Genomic DNA, 22,865 nt, shown 5'->3' with positions numbered 1-22,865 from the left:
CAAGGCTCCATGCCCCGAATAAAAGCTGCCCAAATGGTAAATGTGCTTCCCACGAGCCAGTGCCCATGCAGTTTCTCTGCTGTGGCTGGCATCCTTATTGGACCCTGGTGTAGTTCTTATTTCACAAATCAAAGCTTAATCCTTCACAAGAGGATATCGATTTGTGCTATCAAAGCAGCAAGATTCCAGAGCTGGGGAACTGAAGAAGTCTGCCACTTTTAATCAATATTTTCTTATTCATTAAATCAGATGCCTGATTCAACTTTTGATTTTAAACCAGACTCAGAGACTGAGAATCACTGTTCTGATGGTGTAATCTTTACTGGGCAACAAAACCGGCCCCGTACTTCATCACCATTCTCTCCCTCTCCTCTTCTTTCTCCTATTCTTTATTCCTCCATATTTTCAGAAGTTGGTGTTAAATCCAGAGTCAATATCCAACTATGCCTTCCAATTTTGCCTAGGAAACAGTCACAAGCCAACCTTCAACCCAGAGCTGAAGCTATTCAGCCCCTAGGATGCTATTTTTCTGGAGATGGATGGATCATCCCAAAGGATAATTTCTGTGTAAATGGACAGCTTAAATCATTCTATTCAGAATGCTAGTTCTTAAGATTTAAGGACTGGAACAGATAAAGAACAGCAAAGACCAACGAGCTTGTCAAACAATAACTCACAGGCGTCAAGGCTCAGTTGCCCTCCTGGGAGTGATCTGAGTCTAATATTCCCCAGAATCCTGCTGCCCATGAGGCAGCATGGTGCTGTTGGTGCAGAGAACACGCAGTTCATGTTTGGAACCCCAAGTTAGACACTCACTTGAAGTGTGATTGTGGTTGAAAAATTATACTCTGGGCTCATTTTCATCTTCTGTAAAATAGAGAAAATAATCACTGTCTCATAAGGTTGGTTAGAGAAAATTGAATTAGAGAGCATAAACAGAGTGCATCTCATCATCACATAGTCATAATCCCATAATCACTCGTAATCTTACAATCACTGTCCCCCAGGAGGCTCTTGATAAATGTTAGCTTTTTCCCTTTGCTTTTTTCTCAAATGTCTTTCGTTTCCTGCACACCCACTGAGTTTGTTCTCGTTTTTTCCATTTTCTCTCCTCTTTTCCACTGATTTACTTTATGTTCTTCTCACCACCCCCTTTAACTGACCTTAAAACCATAAACTGTCAGCACCAGCAGGCTTTAGAAGAGGAGTGATGTTACTTCGAGATCAATGATGTGCCCGGCTCACAGCTCAGCTACTCACCAGCATGTCCGTGGGCAGTGCTCAGCACTCCTGCGTTCCGGGTTCTCACAGCCCAGAATTTCTCTCGCTTTCTGAGATGAAATTCTTAAAGACGGCAGCTCCCCGACAGTTTCAGTAAATTTCCCAGAGAACAACTCTGAAGTGTAACACAAAGGAATTACTAGGATGTGTCTGGGAATAAAATTGTTTTGCTGATTTTAGAAGCAAAAATAACTGATGCATCTCTTATGTACTCATTCTATATGATGTTGTGTTCATTTCATTTAAACCAATTCTAATCTGACTCTATTTGAGGCATTTTATTAGCACATATTCATTTTATAAAGTATTGGGTTTCACTGTGGTATTTTCATGCATGTATCTGATGTATTTTGATTATATTCACCCCAAATTACCCACCCGAACACTTCCCTACTGCTTTCCTCTTAGGTAACAATAGCTTCCCTTCTACTCTTACATTATCTTTGTTTACATCCCACATATTAGGGAAATATGTGGTACTTACCTTTCTGAGTCTGGCTTATTTCATTTAATGTGAAAATCTCCAGTTCCATCCATCTTCCTGCAAATGACAAAATTTTGTTCTTCTTTATGGCTGAATAATACTCCACTGTGCATATACTACATTTTTTTATCCATTTGTCCATTGATGGGCACATAACCAGGTGCAGTACCCACTGTGAATTAATATTCCACAATAAACATGGGTGTTCAAGCATCCTTTATAGTATATTGACTTTAATTTCTTTAGATATATACCAGGAGTGGTATAGTTTTTAAAGGAATATCCATAGTGATTTGCACAGTGCGAATTTAGACTTCAGTCAGCAGAGTAAAGGAGTTCGTTTTTCCCTGCATCCTTGCAAGGATTTGTTATTTTTTGTATTCTTGATGATAGTCATTCTGATTGAGGTGAGATGGAATCTCAACCTAGTTTTGATTTACATTTCTCTAACAGCTATAAATGTTGAACATATTTTCATTTCCTTCTTGGTTATTTGTATTTCTTTTTTGAGAAGTGTCTGTTCAATTCATTTGCCCAATTACTGATTGGACTATTTTCTGTTACTAAGTTTCTTTTTGAGTTCTTTATATAGTCTAGATATTAATCCCGGACTGCAAGAGTAGCTGGCAAAATTTTCTCCTATTTTAGGCTTTCTGTTCTCTCAGTTAGTTATTACCTTGTTGAGCAGGTGCTTTTTAATTTGATATAGTGCCATTTCTTGATTCTTGCTATCATTTTCTGTGCTATTGGAGTTCTATTTGGGAAGTTTTTGCTTATTCTTATAGCTGTAAGTGATTTCCCCTGCGTTGTTTTTTCTAGCAGTTTCAAGTTTTGAGTCTTAAATCTAGGTATTTGTTGATTTTTAATTGATTTTTATAGTGTGAGAGATGGGAATCTAGTTTCAGTTTTGTACATGTGAATATTCTATTTTGCCAGAAACATTTACCAAGGAGGATCTCTTTTCTATACCATGTTTTTGGCCTGTTTATCAAGAATCAGATGGTTGCAACTGCATGGAGTTCTTTGTTTGTTTGTCTGTTTGTGGAGGAGGGTTGTACCCTGTACTCTTTTCCAGCTGTCTACATAACAATTTTGTGCCAGAATTATGCTGTTTTTGTTACTCTGGCTTTGTAGCATATTTTGAAAGTATTGCAGCAATTTTCAAATTGGATATTGTGATGCCTTCAAGCATTCCAAAATATCTTTAACTATTCTGAGTATTTTGTGCTTTCATAGAAATTTTTGGATGGTTTTAGTTCTTTCAATAATAGTTCAATAATAGTTTCAATAATACGAAAGTCTGCCAATCCATAAACATGAGAGGCTTTTTTGCTATTTTCTTCTTCAATTTCTTTCTTTAGGCTTCTGTAATTTCATTGTAGAGGTCTTTCACTGCCTTGGTTAGGTTTAATCCTAAGTATTTTTTTGAAAGTACTATAAATGGAATTGTTTTATTTTTGAAGTCCAAACTGTGAGGGAATCTGTTTATGCCACCTAATGAAGCTGGTATGCAATAGCCCATTCACACTGTCTAACAAGAGTTACATGTTAGCATCTCTTTCCTACTCTACATTCAATAATATCACATGAGTAACTTGAAATTAGCATGCTGGGAATATTTACCCCATAAAAATTGGCAATACCTACAATTTTCTGTGAATTTATCACAGAAAACCAGGAACCAGTTGTTGAATAATTACCAGCATATTATTGAATAAATTCTCTACATATTTATATACAGTTGTGTGTCACTTAACAATGGAAAGCATTCCTGAAAATTTTTAGGCAGTACAGCCCACTATGTATCTAGGCTATCTTAAAATTGTAATCTTCTGGGACTGCTATTGTATAGTATGTTATAGAATAAAACATTAGTATACATCACATAGCTGAGACACAGAGAAACAGACAGCAAGAGAGAGAGAGAGAGAGAGAGAGAGAGAGAGAGAGAGAGAGAGAGAGCCATTTCACATGATTGCAGCACTGATTCCTAAGCAGTCCTGTTTCACTTTAAGGAACTTTTAAACAACAGTGATTTCCTGCAGAAGCCCATAAAGCTTTTCTCTCTGTGCATGTGGTATTGAGCTTAGACCTTCAGAAATCTGTTGTCTGTTGGTCATGACAAAGACTGTATTAACTCTCAGTCATGACAATTTGCTCCGCCATGGTTCTGTAGAAAATGAAGTTGTCTACTGGGCCATTGGTACATCTGTGTCTATTTTATTCTATTGATTTAAACAGAGAATGTAAGATTGTGAGAATTTTAATATTTGAGAATCTCAGTGAGTTTCTATTGGCATCATTGTTTCATTGTTCATATCCACATTTATATCTAGCACATTTTTTCTAAATATAATACTGTGCTTATAGCCAGACTTTGAAGCTGGTTCATCTCTCCAGAACAATGCTAGTGGCATCTTCATACTTGCTAACAGGATCCTTAACCTCACTGTGCCTCAATTCTGAAATAGAGATTAAAAACAACACTCATTTCCCTGAGTTGTTACTAGATTAAGTAAATATATACAGCAACTGCTTAAAATAGTGACTGGCATCTAATAACAACTCAATAAATACTAACTATTAAGAGACAGTGGAGATAGTTTTCCACAAGGTTAGATGTTGAAACCCTAGATATCAGGTGGTTATCTTGGGAAGAGACTTGAAAATCCTTTTTTAAAGGTTAGAGAGTTCTGCTGGGAGCCTACGTCAGTTCTGAAGGTGCTCCTAGAATCTCTTGTGTTGGGAAGTAGTCTTGCTCTCACTTCCTTTCTCACCAAACAAGACCTGCAGTACAGACCAAACAAGTCAGGGGTCTTCTAAACCTCAGGAGGTGGAAGGTAGAACTAATACTGCGCTTCCTATGCAAGGCAGGAGTTTACGACCTTAGCTCCCAGGGCACACGTGAAGGTGACATTCACAAACAGACTCCACCATGGGCTATGACCTGTGAGTTAGGCACAATTTCTGTATGTGAACCTCACTTCTATCTCATGGTGCTTGCCAAATGCAAAGGACTTGAGTTCCACAGCAGTAAAGGGACTAACATCTATGGTAGTTATTCTCGAAACATTCTCCAGCATTCTAATTCTCCTTTTGAGTGTCTAGTAGGATCACACTTGCTTTTCCATCTTCTTGTGAGACAAGCCTATGTGCTTTACTTTGGCCAAGAATATGAATAAAACTGACAGGTGTCTCCTCCAAATGTCAAGAACAATGAATGATTTGCATGCTTTCTTCTGCCTGCCACAGTGACTACAGATATTCCACATGATACAGTTCCATCAGTTTTTAATCCCTGAGTATGAATAACCTGGAGAAAAGCCACTTAATGATCCTCAGATTCCTCCTGTAGGTTACCACCATTTTTATCCCCTAATACTATTGCAATTCCTGGGAAGTTTTATTGAGTCTGACTCTCTCTCTCTCTCTCTCTCTCTCTCTCTCTCTCTCTCTCTCTCTGATATAAATTGGCATTTTTTTCTTAAAGAAAAGTAACTGAAAATAAATAATGTATAAGTATACAAAGTACAAATAGTACAATTAGTACATTTAAAAATAAAACTGCAAAGAGCCACCATCATGACCAGCTATCCTTTACCTCCAGTTTAGCAATGTTCACAGAACTTTGGCTTGTACTTCAGCTCTACTTTCTGGCCTCCACACAGTGAGACACATTATGTCTCTTGCTACATGACCACAACCTAACTAAACATGTTGCTGCAATCAAGCACAAAAGTCAGAGCACCTCCTTTGAATCAAATGTCTTCAATTCTCTCACATTCTCCCCTTCAGACTTGATTTTTCTAGTTCTGGGACACCAGATTTAAAATTTGTTCTAAGAATAGTAAGGAGAGGCATTCTTAATTCTCACTGATAGAGCTTGACTTTCCAAGCTCAGGTTAGTAGCTCTGTCCACTTTTATACCTTTCTTTGTCACCAGCATACTGCATACAAACACATAAGTATACATGCACACCACAGCTTACAATGCTAGGAAAGTAATCTAGTGCAATTAATATAATTTCCAACATTGAATCAATACATATATTTAATATTTATATTAGCATATCAAATAATAAGACATTTGAGCAAGTAAAACAATTTAAGTCTCAGTTCTAGCACATCATGGTCAAAGGTTCTAAGGAAAATTAATCTCTCTAAGGATCTGCTTCCTCAAGTGTAGAATAACAATGCTACCAGATATGGTAGTACACATCTAGTAGGCTGAAGCAAGAGGATTAGAGTAAGTTCAAGGACAACCTGGGCTACATAGTGAGTTCAAGAGCAGCCTGAACTATACAGCAACCCTATCTCAAAAGAGAGAGAGAGAGAGAGAGAGAGAGAGAGAGAGAGAGAGACAGAGAGAGACAGAGAGAGAGAGAGAGAGAGAGAAAGAAAGAAAGAAAGAAAGAAAGAAAGAAAGAAAGAAAGAAAGACAATAATACTGCTTAAAAAGACTGATGTGGGCAAGTGTACATAAAATAAGAATATACATGTAAAGCAGCTAATACAGGCCTGCACAGTGAACTCCACCTAGCTGTTCAACCTTAGCACCTTGTTTGGAACTGAGTAGAGGCTAACCCAGCAACCCCAAGCATCTGGGGAACTTTGGTGCACCATGTGGCGTGAGCTGAAGGCCTGCACAACATACTCCATCCAGCTTTTCATCCTTGGTACACTACTCAGAACCTGGTAGAGTCCCATCTAGCAACCTCAAGCAGCCAAGGAGCTTCAGAGTGTCGTGTAGGGTGTGTTAAAGGTTTGCCCAGTGTATTTCCCACATTTGAGTTGCCTACGAGTGCCACTCGGGACCTGATAAGGCCTACCTAATGACACCCACTCAACTAGGGAAACTCCCTGCAGTACAGACAGACATCCTCAACCCAGGAAGCAACTGACACCTTGCATTTGGCTTCCCCAGGAGAATACAGGAAAATGACAAAATGAAAGACAAAATGCAATCTTAAACTTCCAACCCATCTCAAACAAGCCTAGGAGACATGGACATAGAAGAAAGTGGAAGCCATACACCTGAAACTTCCAAAATGATAGCAATTGAAATAAAGAAACAACTTCATGAAGCTGTAAAGGAACTCAGATCAGAAATAATCTCCCAAGTAAAAGAAGAAGTGATAAATGTAATAAAAGAAATGCTAAACACATCTAAAGAAGACATAGTTAAAAAAAATTGAGGAGCACTGCAAAAAGATGGAAACCTTGAATGAGCAATATAAGAAAGCAATAGAATACATTAAACAGATTCAAGGAGATATACATGAAGTCAAAAATTCCATCTAAAGGTGACAAAACCACCTGAATGAATGTGAAGATAGACTTTCAGACCTTAAAGACAAAATTGCAGCTAGTGAATAAGAAAGGAAAGATCTTTTAAAAATAACAAAGGATCAGCATATAACAATCCAACAGCTGCAGAATGATGCAAAGAAAAACAATATAAGATTGATAAGTGTAAATGAAAAAGAAAACACAAATAATATCAAAAGACTATTTACAGACATCCCCTCTCAACCCTCCTGTACCTAGAAGGGCAGCAGATCTTCAGCTGTCCTTCCCCTATGACCACTGCCCCCCCCCCGACCTAGGACTATGGATCATTGGCTGCCTTTCCCCTCTGGCCCCCCTAGACCTAGAACAATGATGGATCTTTGGCTGCCCTTCCCCTTCAACCTCCTGGCCTAGAAGAGTGGTGGGTCATCATCGATCCCACCCCTTTGGTCCCCTGCACCTAGTACTGCTGTAGATTGTCAGCTGCCCTTCCTTCTCCTTGTCTCAGGACCTTGAACTGCAGTGGATTAACCTCATTGGGCTACTGGAAGACTCAGAAACCCTCGTCCAAACAGTGGACCTCAGCAGGCTTCTGTCAGTGTGATGAGTTTCCCTCTAAAATAGAGCACTTCAGTGGGTAAACAGGAGCAGTAGCAAAGTCCTCTCCATCTATAAGACCTTAATAAGCCTGGCAAGAGTATTGGTGAGTCCTTCCTCCATACAGAGAACATCAAGTGGCTTGAGGAGGGTGCTGGTAAGGCTCCCCCAACCTGGAGAAAATTAAAAGGGTTTATGAGACACCCAGTGACACAGTAGAGTCCCAGCCAAGACAAACAGTATAGACAGGGAGATCTGGTAGCCTGGTACAACTTGAAGATGTAATAACAGCACATACTAAGGGCTGACTTACATCAATACTCCTAGGCTAGTCAGCCTAGGAAAAATATAGAAATCTCCCAACAGACCCTGTAAGAGAAATTCAGGTGACTGTCCCTCCTTTTCATTGTGGTACCCAGCAATTGTACAAGGACCGACCACATAGGACCCTAAGATACACACTACCAACAGTTGAGACTAGTGGGATTGAAAGACCACTATTAGCCCAAAAGGTAAAAATGATGAAGCAAAATGCAATCTCAAACATCTAGTCCATCAGGAGCAAGTACAGGAGACACTGAAATAGAGGTCTTGCAAATCATACACCTGAAATTTCTGAAAAGATAGCAAATGAAATAAAGAAACAAATCCATGAGGCTATAGAGGAAATCAGATTAGAAATAATCTCTCATGTAAAGACAGAAATGACAGCCTTAATAAAGGAGTTGCTCAGCATAACTAGAGAAGACATAGATTTAAAAAGTACATGAAACAAATTCAAAGAGATATCCAAGAAATAAAAAATTACACTGAAAGCTGGCAAAACCATTTGAATGAAGCTGAGGACACAATTTTGAACCTTGAGGATGGGATTGCATCTAGAAATCAAAAAAGGAAAGAACTTTTAAAAATAACAAGGCAGCATGTAATGACAATTCAACAGTTTCAAGATGATGCAAAGACAAACAATGTAAGACTAACAGGCATCAATGAAGATGCAGGAGTCAACAAGAAGGACATCAGTAAATTATTCACAGAAGTAATAGCAGAAAATTTCCCAAACAAGGAGAAAGAATCTGATAACAAATAAGTGAGGCACATAGAAAGCCAAACAGTCATAAACAGAATAAATCTACACCCAGATATATAATAATTAAGATTGCAGACATAAAGCATAAAAACAGAATAGTAAAAGCTGTTAGAGAAAAGACACAACTCACCTATCAAGGAAAGCCCATAAGAATCTCTGCAGACTTCTCAATATAAACCCTCAAGTTAAGGCACACTTGAAGTAAAGTATTTCAAGCACTAAAAGAAAACAATTTTCAACCCAAATTGATGTACCCTGCAAAACTTTCTTTGAAATTTAATGGAGAAATAAGATTCTTCCATGACAAAGAACAATTAAGAAATTTGTGTCCACCAAACCAACCCTAGAAAGAGTACTGAAAGACGTACTAGAGAGAGATAAAAATGACTACAATTTCCAGAACAACAACAAAAAGAAACCACCAGACAGCACAAGCAATTAAACAAGAAGAAAAGCAGAAAGAATGGCCAGGATAAAGAAAATCACTAGTAACAACAAAACCAGGGCTGCCTTGCAAGTGCAAGTAATGAGTTTGATCCCTGATACCAAAACAACAACAACAAAAAAAAGCAGAAAATCAACAGCAGGAAAATAAGACAACAAAGTTGCACCAGTACATATCAGTTGTATCCATCAAAATTGTGAAAATGGCCATACTCCCAAAACTGTTATACAGACTTAATGCAATTCCAATTAAAATCCCATTAGTATACTTCACAAATCTAAAGAAATCATTCTTAAAATTCATCTGGAACCAGAAAAGACCTAGAATAGCAAATGCAATTCTGGGGCAAAAAGGCAAAGCAGGAGGCATCACAATCCCTGACGAAGTTACACTACAAAGCTACTGTGATAAAATCAGCATGTTACTGTAATAAAAACAGACATGAAGATCAATGGAATAGATTAGAAGATATGACCACAACTACAAACACATTCAGCCACTTTTCTTTGACAAAGGGCCAAACATGTTCACTGGATGAAAGATAGCCTTTTTAATAAATGGTGCTAAAAAAAACTGGCTTTCCATATGCCAAAGGCTTAAACAAGACCCATGCCTATCATCATGCACTAAAATAAAGTCAAATGGATCAAAGACCTAAATATTAAAACAGAAAAACTAAATCTACTGAAAGACAAAGTAGGCAGAAATCTTGAAGACGTAGGAGGACGCAGAGAATTCATGAAAAAAATCAAACCACACAGGAGATAATTCCCAGAACCAACAACTGGGATCTTGTGCTATTAAAAAGTTTTTGCATGTCAAAAGAAATTTCCAACAGTGAAAAGAAACCCCAAGAATTAGGAAAAAAATCTTAGTTGCCTGTCCCTCAGACAAAGGACTTTCATCTAGAACATATAAAGAATTTTTAAAAATTAGACCCCCAAAATTCAAAGACCCAATCCAAAAATGGAGGCCTGAGATGAATATACACTTCTCAGCTGAAGAAATACAAATGGCAAATAAATACATGAAAAAATGTTCAGCATCATTGGTCATTAGAGAAATGCAAATTAAAATTAGAAAGAATGACCAGGATAAAGAAAACCACTAGTAACAAATGTTGGGGGGTTGTGAGGAAACAGGAACTCTTCTGCATTGTTAGTGGAAGCATAGACTGGGGCAACCACTGTGGAAATCAGTCTGGAGGTTCCTCAAAAACCTGGGATTGGAAGTGCCACTTGAGCCAACTATTCTACTTCTAAGCAAATTCCCAGAAGAACTGAAAACATCATACCACAGCGATATATGTGCACCCATTTTATAACAGCATGATTTGTAATAGTCAGATCTTGGAAACAACCTAAGTGTCCATCAACTGAGGAATGGATAAAAAAGTTGTGGTATTTTTATACAATGGAGTACTACTCAGCTATAAAGAATGATCACATTGGGATATTTATAAATAAATGGATGCAACTTGAGACCATACTCATAAGTGAAATAAATCAAACTCACGTGTATAATTACCGTATAGTCTCCCTAGTGTAATAAATAGTAAGAGTACATAGGATTTTATGGTAATCATGATTCCCCATTACATTGCTTTGAAGTCTTATAATGTTTTCATTCATTAGTTGGAATGGTTTTATTCTGTTTTGTTTGATTTTATTATGTGTGATTATATGAACAGCTATTTTGAAAAAAACAAGACATTATGGCAGCCATTGCTGATTTAATATTATCTTGCTTTGAAGTCCTACCATGCTTTTATTTTTCTGTTTCCATTGGTTCTATCAAGTTTGTTTTGGGCTCATTGTTATTGTTATTTGTCACTTATTTTTTTTTTCTTATATATTGTTTTGTTTTACTTTTCCCTGTAATACAAAAACAATAGATGTATATGTATAGGTTTATACACGCCTAGAACTTCTCCTAAAGGATTTACATGAATTGATTTTATTACATGTAATGGTACAAACAGCTACTTTTAAGAAAATGAGACATAGGCTGGGGATAAGCACTTGCCAAGCAAGTGCAAGGTCATGAGTTTGACCCCCAGTACCAAAAAAAGAAAAGAAAAGAAGAGAAAATGAAACATTATGGTAGTCATTGCTGATTTTCTATCATCTTGTTTTGAAGTCCAATAATGCTTTTATTCTTTTTTTTTTTTAGTGGTTTTAGTCTGTTCCCTATTATTTGATTTCAATATGTGTGAAGGTATGGACAGCTATTTTGAAAAGAACAAGAGACATTATGGTAGCCATTGTTGATTTTCCTATTGTCTGGTTTTGAAGACCAGTAATGCTTTCATTTTTTTGTTTTGATAAGTTTTATACTGTTATTTGTTTGTTTGTTTGTTTGTTTGTTTGAATTCAATATATGTGAAGATATGGGCAACTATTTGGGGGAGAACAAGAGACATTGTGATGGCCATGGTTGATTTCCTGTTGTCTTGTCTTGAAATCCTGTGTTGCTTGCGTTGTTTTAGCCTGATGTGCTTTATTCTGTTTTGTTTTGTTTTGTTTTATTCTCTTTAAAATAAATTTTTAAAAAGCAGCTAATATAGCACCTGAAACTTTTTTCTAGCATTGGTAGTAGTGGTGCTGGTAGTAATAATGGTGATCATAGTAACAATATTACTGTTGTAAATAAAATAAGGAAAATCATGTCTCATACCACATTATCCCTATGTTTCTTCTGTAGCTTCCATAATTCCTTAACTTTCCCTAATGGTTGCCAAAGAGTGATTTTTTTAAGTTCTTTAGAAATTTGAAACACTTTAGTAATAATCACTTACTTTGCCATGTTACCCATATCATCAGCAAGACATTATCCACTTCCCAGTGCTGATCTGACAGTGATGCCACCCTGGAACCTTCAAAGAGTAAAAAGCTTCCCTTATTCCCTGCCAGATCTCGTCATCCACTTGCTTGGAACTCATCCAGATTTGGTCCCGCATTAGGAAACCTGTAAGTGCCCCCAAGAGAATTCATGCACTCAGCAAGTCACTGAGCAATTAAACTTTAGTGGACTACTTTAGAACAGAAAAGGGAAAGGTGAGGAGTCATACAGAGGGAAAGAGAGAACAGAAAAGCAAATTTAAGTGGCTCAGCTGGGTTTAGAGGAGAGAGGAATGTGTCTACTCATTATATGCTTCCGTTTGGAAGGAAGTCAAATGTTTTCACGGAAAAGCAGGCAGAACACTTTCACAATTTAGTATACAGACAAACTCATAAATTAAGGTAAAAAACACCCACTGCACACAGGTGCAATCCCATCTTCTCTCTCAGCTGTCGTAAATCTACTCGGGTCTGACTGCAGGAATTGCACAGGGTGACAAATGTCATAAAAGCTCTGATTAGAACAGTATGTTTTTTCTATTGTCCTTCACTAGTATTCTCTTCTGGAATTCTACTACTATCATTACCATTGCCATTGCTACAATTGTTATGGAAAGTCTTTGAACAGAGTTGGACTCAATTATCTCATTGATAATTTGCTCAGTCCTAGATATTCTTTCCTCTGGCCTGGATACAGAAGCATTAACTAGTCTTCCCTATGAGTTGCTCTCCTCCACTGCATCTGAAATGTTAATGGAGGTCAAGTATTCCAGGTCTAGAAATTTTTTGAGATAACACATACCTATTTGCCATTTACCAAATGCAGGAAACTAGGTGTGACATTGTGGGAGTATGAAGATTCTTCCTTCCAGAGGCTCAAGTTTAACAGTTTGAAACAGCAAAAGCCATTTTCTGGAAGGAATTAAGTGCCGGAGATGGTGATTCTCTCTCATCAAAGAATTTTGCATTCAGAAAACAGAGTCTACCTCCTATCTAGGAGGCCAGAAAGATCCCCTGAAAGTTCCATGCATTAAACAGAAGAGTAAAAAGAAAATGCCACTCCTTATCCCAAAGGGCCTTCACATTAAAGAACATGAATCATTTCTGATATTTGACCCCAGCAGTTCACTTTAATGATCATCAGTAACTCCTCAAGAGGGGCTGGGAATATAACTCAGCAACACAGCGCCTGCCTGGCAAGCATAAAGTCTTGAGTTCAATTCCTGGTACCAAAAAAAATAAAAAAGACAAAGAAAACTCCTCAAAAACTATCCATAAAATACATATGAAAACTGAGATTATTTGAAACTCATTTTTATACAAATTCTCCTTTTGTGTATTGGTTTTTATCTGATGTGCTGAAATGATCTCCAAAATTCTAATGAAAACCAAGACCTCTAGCAAAATCCACAAAAGGAATCTGGAGCTGTGTGCTAAACCAGCTGAATGTCTGGTAGGCAATAATCATCTATCATTAGCTAACTAACTAGAAATGTAATCATAAGTGACCTAAACAACCATATCATAAACTTTGGGTCTACACTGAAATTCTTCAGGCTCATTAATAATAAAAGCTAACATTAACTAAATATTTACCAGGTGGCAGAAATTAATTATGCTAAAGTCAACTTAAGCAATTTACAATTGGTCATACAAATATTAAGACTGAACAAGAGCTTAAACTTGGCAGGAAAATAGACAAAGCAAGAAACTACAGCTGCAAAGCTACCACACTGCAAAATATATCCTATCCCCCCATGAGCCCAAACGACCAGTCTGCATCAAATACCACCTTATACTTCTATCAAATGTTTCTTTTCTTCTAAGAATCATTGCCATTTAGTTAAAGATTAAAACCTCTGTTTTAAGATTGGAGTGAGGATATTTTTCCTTCATAAATGTTTGAGAAGATACACAGTAGGGTATGAGGATCTAAATCACTTTTTCCACTATTGCATAGCACTGGTTCCCACTTCTGCTTACGCATCAGAATCACTGGAGGGTATTTTAAAAAACGACATCCAGGAAATGAGCTCATAGGTTCTGATTAAATGAGTCAAGGGTGGATTCTAAGAATCGTAGATTTTTAAACATTTTCCAGGGATGTCTAATGTGCACTTAGGCCTGAGAACTGCTTCACAGTATGGGATGCAAAATCCATGTCCCTCTGAATACAGAGGGATCTCTATTAGTTTGCTAAGGCTGGAATGACAAAGGAACACAAATAAGGTTGCTCAAACTCTAGAAATTTATTTCCCCCCCGGTCTAGAAACTGGAAATCCAAGATTACACAACAGATAAGATCTTTGTCCTGTAGATGCTACCATCAGCCTCCTCTCCAGGTGACCAACCCTCTGAATCTGACCTACCTAGTGTCTCTCTCTTGTTATAGGACACTAGATATAATGGAGTGAGGCCTAGCTTACTAGCCTCAGTTTAACTAAATCATCTTTTCAAGCCATATTGTCTAAATACAGTCATATTCTGAGGTACTGGAGGGTGAGACTTCAGTATATAAATGGGGAGTACACAGCTTAGTTCATAACAAAGGGAATTATCAGCTCCTTCTCCTTCCAACAAGGCTTCTTCACCTATTCCCTCTCCAGACAGTTCAGATCCCTGTTTCCAGATGAACCAGCTCAGACTTTACATATTCTCTACTTTAAAACTATCTATAATCCCCACTTCATGAAAAATAACATCCTAAATCATTGGCCTAGTAAAATACACCCTCAACTCTGTGACCCCTCCCAACATTAAGCCTTGTATCTGCCTTCTCCCCTGGTTGAACTCCCACTCTTGCTAAGATTGTTCCCTGAGACTCTGCTCCTTCTTATTCTCTGCGAAGTGGTTCAGCTCTGGCTAGCCTTCTCCTCAAATCATCATCAGGTCGACCTGATGGTATATCAGGACATCTTTCTGTTTTTATTTCTTTCTTTCTATTTTTTTTCAACTTTATTAAGTTTGACAGGTAAAAATTGTACATAAGTAAAGTATACAAGTAGATGTTTCACCCCTTGTCTCTGAGCACAGCCATCTTGAATAGAAGCAGCTACAGCCCTGCCCTTTATCAACCAGGGAAAGCTTCATGTAAGCAGGGAATTTTGCTCATTTAGGTATCCCATGAACCTAGAACAGTGCCTAGCACGCTGTAGGCCCAGAGTAAACATTTGTTAAGTGGGGAAAAAAAGATGAATGAATGAGCACATTCATCATGATTGAACTGAAGGATGATGAATCATCTCCACTTTGTAAAGCAAATCCTCTTGTATTGTGGGGAAGATCCCTTATTTTGACTTAAAGCTATCTATCAAGTGATGGGTTATTTAACACTGTCATAATAACTAGAACTCTGATTAATACTACACAGCATTTATATTATCCTTTGTACTTTTCAATGTATTGTCCCATCTATTATTTCAGTGCATCCTCATAATAAATAATCTCATTTCCCTATTACAGATGAAAAATGAAGCTGAAAGGTAGCAGGACTTGATCAAAGTCACAGAGCTAGATGGGAACACAGTCAGACTCCAAACTAGGGCATCTCTGCAGTTCCAAGCTCTCCCCAAGCTGCTGCCGTGCTGGCATTACACCTCTCCAGACGCCGTAGTGAACGTGTCATCATCAATCCCCAAAAACCTGCTCAGTGCATCTGAATGAAATGTGCAGGATGTTGATGAATTTCACTCAGGAAACAGGTGCTTTCTCCCTCTGCATTTGAGGTATTCACAAATTCCTATCAAATCAAGATAAAGGGGCAGAAGCCATTATTTATGTAAAACCACACTGCCCTTGGAGGCTTTTATTGGAGGAACTTCCAATGAAAGAAAGAAATGAGGACTGAGTACAGCTTGATGTACACGGGTGGACCGGATGTTCAGTCCAGTTACCATTTCAAGGGTCTGAAAGTGGCTTAGCCACGTGGTTCTGGCTCAGAGAGCCTCAGGAGGCCACAGTCACTTGAAAGCTCAGTGCCACTGGTAAATCCCTCACTGTCCTCATGTCCTCACTCACACAGTGTTTATCAGGTCCCAGTTCCTCTCCAGCTGATATTATCAGGGACTTCAGTTCCTAGACACACAGTCCTGCTTACACAGTTGTACATGATCTGCAAACAGACTTCCCTCAGGCCAAGAGCTCCAAAAATGAAAAGGGGTGAAGCGGAGAGGATGTCAGTCATGAGTTTAGGCCTGAGAGGGACAGTGCCCAAAAAAGAAGCCATAATCGTTTTCATACCCTCATTTTGGAAAGGACATCACGTCAGTTCTGCCATATGCTATTGATCACACATTGCAGCTCACGGCTTGCACAAAGGTGTGAATTTCAGGAGGCAGGAATCATCTGGAGCCCCCCGGATGCTGTCTACCACAAAAGTTATTAAGCTTTAAAGCCACACGTGTGAGTTCTTCTAAAGACTATGTTCATTCTAAAATCTCAACTGGATTTGATCAGACCGTGTGGATTACCAAGACTACAGCTAAATGGGCTCTGTAATTATAACAGCATTATTTACTTAGCAAAATCCTTTTAGCAAATGCCTGTGAGTTGAGCACATCCTTAATTGACATAGGAAGTAAATGATATGGCAATATATACCTAGGAGTTAAGGGATTGAAGTCAAATACTTTTATTTGAATTTGGGTTCTGCTAATTCCTAGATGTGGAACTTGGGGTAAGTCACTTCCCCACTCTGAACTTTGCTTTCATAGCTGGAAAAATATTACTTCCTAAGGAATTCATGAGCATTCATGGAGCACAGTTCAGTCACTGCATTGACAAGCATTTTCAATACCTATTTGTCATTGGCACTGAATTAAACGCTTCACATCTGATTTCAATCTGATTATCTTTCTTAAGTATCACAAGAGAATATTAGGAATCATACCCAGCAATCTTTCCCATGCCCTGTAAAGTATGTATTTTTCCACCTGCTTCCACCTCATTTAATTATAAGAATCAGATTCCTCGTTCACAACCTGTACATAATTAACCATAAGCACAATTACTGTAAATAATTAATAATTAATACTGTAAATAATTAATAATTAAACAGTTAACCTGTAAATGATTAATTATAAGTACAACATGTGGCTCATTGAGAAGCAAGCAAAATGATGTAACAGTATAGAGGAAAAAGGAATAAAAATAGTGAATATTACAGGTTGCATTTTCATTGATTTTCTTCCTTTGTTCTGTACAGTTATAATACTATAATCTGTATCACCCAAGATTGTTGTGATTGAGAATTAATAAGTGAACAATAATAGTTTCTCTTTCACGGTACCTGATATTATAACAGGAAAAAGTAATAGCATATTGGTTTGTTAGCTTATGAAGAAAGATTTTTCAATTTTGTTCTCTTCTCAACAGAGACCAAAGGTGTCTCTAAGACTCCTGCAAGCCCTGCCTCATACTCCTGAAGCTGTGGATGAACTATATCCTGAGAAACACTTTGCAAGCAAGCACTCCCCGGCCCCTCTAGTCCAGATGTGGGATGCATTCATCTGAACTCCTGGAGAGGAAGGAATCCAACAGCAAGAAACATCTACAGGGCTACAGAAGCAAGGAGGAGGAGGATGATGAACTTTCAAGTCTGCTATCAAGCAATCAAAGACAGAGCAAACCATTATAGTCTACAGCTAGAATACAAGCTGATTCAAAAAAGAAACGAGCTCCATGTGCTTCGTGCAGACCAGCAGGAGACAGGGGCCGATAAAACACTTTGGATGTAACATGATTTATAGATTAAGGCTGGCAGGTGGGAAATAAAGAAGGATGGAGAAAGAAGGATGTGTAATATACAGACTCTTACGACTGAGGACAAAGGCAGAGTGAGAGAACTGAAAGGAAGTGAAGAGCGGCAAACGCAGGAAAATTCTCTGCCCTCTGCCTGAAGCAGAACACAGATTTACAAGACAGAAGGGACCCTGCTCTCCCTTATCTCCACGGGGAGAACAAAGGTCAACCAGTGAAAACATCTTTGGAGCCCTGTCATCTGGTGATGATACCAGAGAAATACACACTAACAAGCTTTACTAACCTTTAGTAAGTAAAGGTTACTAAGACAAGCTGCAGTCTTTTTATAGCTTCATTTGAAGAGAACACACGTCACTGTTGCCATATGCTGGTTATTTGCTCTCCCCCCAGTTGCTGCCTCTGGAGAGTCAAAGTCCTTCTCCTTTGAGGAGTTACCTCTCTAAAAATTTACTGCTCTTTGTTGAAGGTGCCATATAAACCAAAACTCAAAGCCATCTCTTTGGTAACTATTCATTCCCTGGAGGTCTCTCACGTATACATGAAATATATGCATTTATAAACTTCTCTGTTTTTCTCGTTTACTCATCTTCTGTCATAAAGGTCCAAATAAGAACCCACAGGGGTCATGTTCCCCCTAAGCAGTCACTGAGAAATTTTCAATGAAAGGAATGCCAAAGGGGTGTTTAAAAAAATCAGTAATGTTTGATATTCCAGTTTAAGTTATTCCCTACTGTGCTGGGCTGTTATTTCTTTTCCATTATCCCAAAACCATAAAAAAAAATCTATTAGCCACAACAAATATGATCTGTGCTGATTATGCTTTCAGAAACTAAAGACCAGGGTGGGAGATAGCACCTAGTCTAAAGTAAAGCCAAATGGACAGTGAGTGCGAAAGCCAGGAGCACAGACTAGAGAAAGAGACCATAAAGAAGCAGGTGGCACTGGTTTGGGGGACTGACCAACAAATGAAAACCCCATTTCAATTATCCTCAGGTATACCTGAATACTACTGGATTCCCAAGGTATTAAAGCCACTTAAACCACTCTATCACAAAAAAGATGCTTCCACAAGGCAAGAGGACTCAAGAACACCTAGTTCATACGTGTCTGCACACACACATATATATAAATAGAGGCATGCATATATAATGCATATATTTAAGAATATATGCATATGTTTGAAATAAGTTTTATCTGTACCTAAAAATGATATAAGTATATAAAATTTCTAGCTTAGTCCCTGGCAGAATGTATTCATCAGTAAGTCTTACTTAAACAGGAGGGTGGGGAAAAAAAAGTATCTTAACAGCTGGTCCTAAAAGCTTTCTAGAGCAGGAAATACTTTTGCTTAAAGCAGTTTGCTGATGTGAAAGTTGAAGCTGAAGAACCAAAACTGGAGTTCAGGGTGGATTTTTTCTTTTCATCCTGTTTCTTTTCATATTTTTTGATGTCTGGAAACACTTTTTGGGTTGTTGAGTCAGGGGAGTGGGGTACTGGTACCTCATGTGTAGAAGCCAAGGGTGCTGATAGACATCCTGTAATGTATGGACTGACTCTCACAGTGAAGAATTATCTGGGTCTATAAGTGAATAGTGCCTAGGTTAACCAAAGACATAAAGCAAACAGGTGTGGTCAATATGCTGTCATATGGCAGAATTAAACAGAAATTAAACAACAGAGAAGAGAGATAAGAAAGCAAGATAAGGAGGATGACAGAATAACATAGGATGATACCAGAGGGCTTTTAAGAGCTAATAATGTTGAATATGCAATTTGAAGTTGGTTTCATAATTCTTATACAAACCCTCCCCCTGACACCCAGATTTCAGAAAAAGCAGCTACAGTTCATGCAAGGATCTTGCATAAATGGATTGTGTAGGTAATGATTATGCATGTGTGTACACATGTGTGTGCCTGTGGATGTGTACATTGTGGTAAATAAGCTATCTGAGCCCCACATTGCGGTCAGAAGAAAAAGACCATCATTAGTTCCAAAGAAGAGAATAGCATTCATGTAGGGACAAAAATTCAAAGCCAAAGATCCCAGTGATAACGTAAGCACCTAGGAATGTGGAAACACACACAAAAGGAATAGATTTTTCCAGAATAAAAAGTCCATTGAAATATAGTTTTGAACCATATTTTCACCTTAAAAGACAAGAAGTTCAGATGTCATATAGATAATAGCTCTCATAATTATGCTTTTTAACATTGGTTCATTCTATAGACTTTCAGCTTTGTATAAAGTCTCAAGCCAAAGTAAACTCTTGAAGATATTTAAAGAGATGTACTTAACCTAAAAAATTCCACTTGCACACAGTCATTTGGATGATCAGATGCGAAGCACTCCTTTCAAAAAGGGGCCTGATCCCTCCTTATATCCCTATAAGGAATGTCACACATTATGGAAAGGTCAAGTATGGTGATAATAGAAAGCTAGAGCAATTTTAAAAAGATAAAAGGATTAAATTAAAAGAAGATGTTCTCAGTTATAGGCAAAAAGATTAAGCAACACTTTTTGTCACACTACTAGATGTTCATATATGGTCTATGGGAGGAAAGAGTGTTACATATTCTTCAAAAGTGTACATTTTTTAAAAATTAGTAAAGTAGAAGCACTTAGAAAGCTCCATCTGAAAATATAAAATATTTCCTAGGGAACAATGTACGCTAATTTGTGAGAAACAAGGAAGCTTGGGACCAGAGGTCAGTTGGCTAACAACTTGGGGAAACACAATAAAACCTTGAAATGCTTTGCCCTGAGAGTTGTTACCACCATGTAATGGAATTTTGCAATAAGAAATAAAGAAAACCATAAGAGCTTTCCATTTTCTGCTGGTATGAAATTTCTGACAGCTCATCTAACCGGTTGGGGTCCAGATCTCAGAAGTCACTTAATGAAACAGTAGTTGTCCAATACCAGGAAAACTCTGCAATAACAGTTTCCCTGTGAACCACGAGTCAAAATAAATAGATACAGCCTGACACACAGCCTCTTTTCCAAAATGGTTTCCAAAAAACATAATGAAGTCTAAGTCTCCCTCTACACAGACTATGTCCATTGTCTGAACCGTATCATGGGGCATATTCTGCTTGCTGAGTGAACCAAGCTCCAATCAAGAAAGAATCCTCCTTTGAGCTTCTGACACTTTAATTTAGCTTAACAATTACACTTGCAATTTGATCATACAACCTTTCCATCTTGATGGTCAGTAAATGTGACACTTCCCCTGAAAAAGGAAACCTAACATAATTAAGGGAAAAGGGGAAAGCAACATTTAAATTCTTTGATTCAACCCAACTTTGCTGACAAGACTTGCATCAGTTATCTACCCCAATTTTCATCAATCCTCTTTGTTGTGACAGGTTGACTGCTTATTGATTAAAATCAGTATAAGTTTTCTCTGAGCAGATCCCAGAACAGTGGAGGAAAAGTCTTCCAAGTTTCCCTCTCTATGGACCATGGCAGAATTCAGATAGCACAGGACAGCCCCTAGTGGGACCCACAAGTTTCATTTCTGTAAGGATTCAATGAATTCCCTTTTAGGAAGGTAAATAGAGGAAGCCACAGGAGTCACTAGGGAAACAACAACAAAAACAGAGGTGGTAGTGGAACGCCATTTGGGGCTATATTATTTCTCTATTGCTGCTGTAGCAAATTACCACATATTTATAACAACTACTTAATATAGTTATTGTAGATTATAAGTCTAGCCATAAGATCTCAGCTGCTTCTTTGCATTCATAGGACCAAAACCAAGGTGTCAGCAGGGCTGTGTCTCATTCTTTACACACTGGAGATAAATTTATTTCCAAGCTCTCTCAAATTGTTGGCTGAATTTGGTTCCTTGTGACTGTAGAAGGAAAACTCCTGCTTCCTTGGTAGCTGTCAGCTGGAGGCCATTCTCTGGTTCCAGAGACCACCCACATTCCTTGGTTCCTGACCCCCAACAATACCAGTAACAAGGTTGCGGTATCCTTGTCATGTAGAGAATTTCTATGATCTTTCTGCTTCATCTTCCCAACTGTTTTCATCGTCTGCCACATCTATGACTGAAAAGAAACAGTTTTTCTGTTTTTACAAATGTGTGTGAAGAGCTATGGTATCATTCCTTATCACAGTGTGCTTGTGTGCAGTAAGTATAGGATTTTTCAGCTACTTAGCTCTTGTATGTTTCAATTTCCTAATCACAATTATTAAAAGTGCATAACTTGATATTCACAGTATTATGCTTATCATTTTGGAAACATATATCAAACACAATGATGTCTATTGACATGACACTGTAGTTTTACACAACTATGTCTATGTGCCTCCTGTAGGTTCACTTGAAACTAGTGAATGCCATCATTTTTATGGTATGAAAAATGCAGGTTGCTTATATTATTTTAAAATCTGGTACTAGTTTACTCATGCCTACTATTTGAGTAGAGAATGCCTTGTCTCTCACGTTTTTAAGTGGAAGTTTAAGAGTTTAAGACTGTAAAGTCTGTAAAAATTAAAGGTTCATACTATAAAAAATAAAAAGAGCCTATGTGGATATACAGGGCCCACCTGGATAATGCAGAATAATCTTCCCACTATAATCTTAATTATATCTGCAAAATCCCTTCACAGCAGTGCCTAGACTAACCTTTGATTGAATAACTAGGGACTAGGGTCTTGGGAAGACTTTAGAATTCTGCTTACGACAGGTACCTAATGACACAAACTCTTCTGGACTGGCCTTTATCAAGATCAGAGATGGGGCCTGTGAACCAACACCATGCACCAGCTGCCATTGCTGGGGGGACATCCAGACCCCCATCCTTTTCCTGTGAGTCAGTGCCATTCTCAGACCGTGTGGGAAGAGAACAAGAAGTCACCATTAGCAAGTTCTCCCTGCCAATCAGTGCCATGTGCTGGCCACTGCCATTGGGGGGACAGCCAGACCCCAGTCTTTTCCCGTGAGTCAGCACCATTTGTGGACTGCAGGGAAAGAGAAGAAGCCACGAAGAAGCAAGACCTCCCTGTGAACCAGTGTATGCACCGGCTGCCACCACCAGGACAGAGCCTCCTAGTGCTTGGGCTGGGAAACA

The 22,865-nt window shown here is 38.2% G+C and overlaps 1 long non-coding RNA gene across 1 annotated transcript in view; it reads right to left on the bottom strand.

The window, feature by feature from the left end:
• LOC134473836 (uncharacterized) overlaps nucleotides 1-22,865 on the bottom strand; it is a 119,356-nt gene that overhangs the window by 71,944 nt on the left and 24,547 nt on the right. The window contains exons 3-5 of the long non-coding RNA XR_010044298.1: nucleotides 1,766-1,822; nucleotides 1,261-1,396; nucleotides 817-867 (exon numbers count right to left, since the gene is read on the bottom strand). This is a non-coding gene — a long non-coding RNA (uncharacterized LOC134473836). The remainder of the gene's footprint in view (nucleotides 1-816; nucleotides 868-1,260; nucleotides 1,397-1,765; nucleotides 1,823-22,865) is intronic.

This window comes from Cavia porcellus, unplaced genomic scaffold (assembly GCF_034190915.1).
Source record: "Cavia porcellus strain 051 isolate PalLab524CR breed Dunkin Hartley unplaced genomic scaffold, mCavPor4.1 scaffold_28, whole genome shotgun sequence".
Classification (NCBI taxonomy): domain Eukaryota; kingdom Metazoa; phylum Chordata; class Mammalia; order Rodentia; family Caviidae; genus Cavia; species Cavia porcellus.
The sequence above is the reverse complement of the archived record's forward strand: the minus strand, read 5'-3'. Positions and strand labels throughout refer to the sequence as shown.